General features: G+C 37.0%; 1 long non-coding RNA gene across 1 annotated transcript; it reads left to right on the forward strand.

Annotated features, from left to right (window-relative positions):
• The first annotated feature begins 1,170 nt into the window (after nt 1-1,170).
• LOC136177336 (uncharacterized) lies at nt 1,171-3,225 on the forward strand. The gene is made up of 3 exons (XR_010664967.1): nt 1,171-1,300; nt 2,552-2,608; nt 2,860-3,225. It is a non-coding gene; the product is annotated as an uncharacterized lncRNA (long non-coding RNA).
• Nucleotides 3,226-4,080: the final 855 nt, after the last annotated feature.

The following is a 4,080-nucleotide window of genomic DNA, read 5'->3' on the forward strand; positions in this document are numbered from 1 at the left end:
AATTGAAGCTGTGACATGGAAAAATATCACTCACCCTACTTATGAAATAACTTTATAATACTGAGGTGAAGGTCCTTAAAATCTCAAATTCATTAACAAATAGAAACCTTGTTAAAAATCTGAAGTTTAATCTTTTAAGATGTAATTTCTTCTTTCCTGCTTGTACTACTTAAGTAAGTTATGAAATCCAAAGTTTGAATCAAAAGTTTGATTACATATACATTCAAGAAGCTGCATGACTCTATTTAATGCAGTTTTACTTGACATTAGCAGACATGAACCAAACACTGTTGCTTTTTTTAGCTTCAGTATCTCAAAAGATCATTGACTGTCAAATAAGCAAACATTTGAGCAAACTTCATTAAAAAACTTACCTCAGAAATTTCATTTTCTTAATTCATCAAATGTTGCTGTTTAACAAGGTCCAGGACACATTTATCTGATTTATTAGATTATTAAAATCTAAATATAGCTAGGATGTAGAAAAAAGATGTCATAGAATAAGACTTTATGGGCATGAAAGCAGTGATCTTACATCATTCTTTGGACAGAATAATGTTGTGTTTTTAAGTTTCAAACCTTACTGCATGCTCACCTTTATCATCATCTCCAGTTGTTGTTTTTATGTCACAGTACAATTACATGCTGAAATGGACAACATCTAAATATTGGACCAGCAAAACACAAGTGAAGCAATTTTAGTTTGGTTTGGCTAAATTGTAATTTAATTGTGTTGTAGTTAAAAATGTACCCAAACAACTCCAAATAAGATGAACCATCATCGGCCAACACAATACAACATGATAACAGTTGTTGTTCTTTTTTGCATTATGTTTTAATAACCAATTCAAAAGAACTCTGTCTTCAATTCTTTTTCACAACTTTCTGTCATAAGGTGAAATTTATTTCTACATTCCAATAAGTGGAATGCACTGCCTGCATGCATGCAGGCAGGTTGTGTCACAGGACACAAAAAGGGAGTGTGCCACAATGCTTTGCCAAGATAATGACAGGTGAAACAAAAGAAATTCTGTTTATAGTGATTTACCTTTGTTTACTGCAAAGGCGTCATAACATTTCAGAAATGTTCAACACGTAAGAGACACGTAGTCATCTATTATTCCTTTCCGATATATAAAGCCCTTAAAACAGGATGGTTGTCACCTAGCTGAAAGGTTTACAAATCGCAGCCGTGAACTGGACTAATTGAAGTAAAAAATTTTCATTCATCAGTTTAGACAAAATCTTAATCTGATACAGAGAGGGAATAAATAACTTTACATTGATCTTTTGTTTTGAGGTGAGTAAATGTTTCCTTCTGTATTTAAGCTTTTGTTCATTTTTACAAAATTATTGTTTAGAAAATTCCAAAAATCCAAAGTGATGATTTGTATTTGTACAAATTGTATACAATGCTGTTTTAGCTCAAATTTAACCAGAATACTTGTCTCAAATTAAATATAACAATTTAATACAACAGTGAGTACTTGACAATTTGACAACTATAATTATCTTCACTTCCACTCTTTGTTGCTACAAGGACTCTGTCTGTTCACATACAGATCATTAGCTTGGAGTCCGGGGGAAGAACTTTTTACAGAAAATAAGACCCCCATTCTCTTCCTATGTCACAGCTTAGAGGGGCTCCAAACAAACTTTGTGAATTAGCTCCTAAGTTTACATTCATTTTCAAATAATGTGTATTTATGTGTTAAATGCATCTTACCTCTTATTGAGAAACTGATAGTTAAGATTTTTTTTTAAATGATGCAAGACAGATTAAGAGATGCGGAGGAGTTGTAGAAACATGTTTCGTTGTGTCAATTAAATGTTGGGAAAAGGGTTTACATAATCTTCTAAACTCTTACAACCTAACAGTTTATTTTGAATCTGAGTTTCCATGGCTTGAATAAACTGAAATAAGGATATGTGAGGAAAAGTTTGCTTTTGATCATAAATTAATAATGGCCACTCTCCTTAAAGGACTGGATTTAAAATGATTTGTTACTCTCCTAAAGACAAAGGTCAAATTCATCAGTTCTTTAGAAGTTTGGACTCTGTGGTGAAGGAAAATAATGATTACAAAGTAAGCATAACTTGCAGTTATTTTAAATTCAATTAAGCAAGGTCATTGGAAATGTTATTATACATTATAAGAAATAACAGTTTAATCAACAAGCAAAGGGAGATATATATATATTTATATATATATATATATATATATATATAAAGTTTCCTCATGCCTTATGGTATTTTAATCCTTTAACATATTCAGTCATCAGCAGGCTATCTGACTATCTGTTTGATTTCAAACAAATTTCTAAAAAGTTCAAGAAAAAGAAAGTTAATTCAAGTTAGATTTTATCGAGGTTAGTATACTGTATTACATATCTCAACTTCCGTTGTAATGATTTTGATACTGATTGTTATTTCATAAAATAAAAAGTAAAATAATGATTCTCCAAAGAGATAAGTATTGTACAGATTATTTCTTTAATAATTCCCATTTAATTAAGTTTCTGCATTGTCTGCACTGATTTATTTTTGATAGACTCACAAGGACACAAGATGGCTGTTGGAAAGACCATTTTTATTCTGATTCAAACAGGTAAGATGTGTGTGATGTGCTACCTGGAAAGTACATTAAAAAAATTAAAAAATGTAATAGTTGGAAGGTATATCCATGATTCATAATCTAGAGGGGAAACAAAAACTAATGCTGTTATAATACATAATTGAAAAGAAAACAATATGATTGTGAATTATGTTATTAGAGCCCTGACATTCAAGTAACAAAACAAAAATACAATTTGTCTGTTTTAAAATTAAAACTAATACAATATTTTCCAATATCAATAGCTCTATTAATTTCTCAAGCAAAATCAACTACAACCGCACCAACAACCACCACTGCAGCTCCAACAACAACCACAGCTGCTCCAACAACAACCACAGCTGCACCAACAACAACGACAGCTGCACCAACAACAACCACAGCTGCTCCAACAACCACAACGGCAGCTCCGACAACAACAACAGCTGCACAAACAACCACAACTGCATCTCCAACAACAACCACGGCTGCACCAACAACAACCACGGCTGCTCCAACAACCACAACTGCAGCTCCAACAACAACCACGGCTGCTCCAACAACCACCACTGCAGCTCCAACAACAACCACATCTGCACCAACAACAACCACAGCTACACCAACAACAACCACAGCTACACCAACAACAACCACAGCTACACCAACAACAACCACTGCAGCTCCAACAACCACAACGGCAGCTCCGACAACAACAACAGCTGCACCAACAACCACAACTGCATCTCCAACAACAACCACGGCTGCACCAACAACAACCACGGCTGCTCCAACAACAACCACAGCTGCTCCAACAACAACCACAGCTGCACCAACAACAACCAATGCAGCTCCAACAACCACCACTGCAGCTGCAACAACAACCACAGCTGCACCAACAACAACCACAGCTGCACCAACAACAACTACAGCTGCACCAACAACAACCACAGCTGCACCAACAACCACAACGGCAGCTCCAACAACAACAACAGCCGCTCCAACAACAACCACAGCTGCACCAACAACAACAACTGCAGCTCCAACAACAACCACAGCTGCACCAACAACAACCACGGCGGCTCCAACAACAACCACAGCCGCACCAACAACAACCACTGCAGCTCCAACAACAACCACAGCTGCACCAACAACAACCACGGCAGCTCCAACAACAACCACAGCCGCACCAACAACAACCACAGCTGCACCAACAACCACCACTGCAGCTCCAACAACAACCACAGCTGCTCCAACAACAACCACGGCCGCACCAACAACAACCACAGCTACTCCAACAACCACCACTGCAGCTCCAACAACCACCACTGCAGCTCCAACAACAACCACAGCTGCACCAACAACAACCACAGCTGCTCCAACAACCACAACAGCAGCTCCGACAACAACAACAGCTGCACCAACAACCACAACTGCAGCTCCAACAACAACCACGGCTGCTCCAACAACCACCACTGCAGCTCCAACAA

The sequence above is a fragment of the Labrus bergylta genome, chromosome 22, assembly GCF_963930695.1.
Source record: "Labrus bergylta chromosome 22, fLabBer1.1, whole genome shotgun sequence".
Taxonomy (NCBI): Eukaryota; Metazoa; Chordata; class Actinopteri; order Labriformes; family Labridae; genus Labrus; species Labrus bergylta.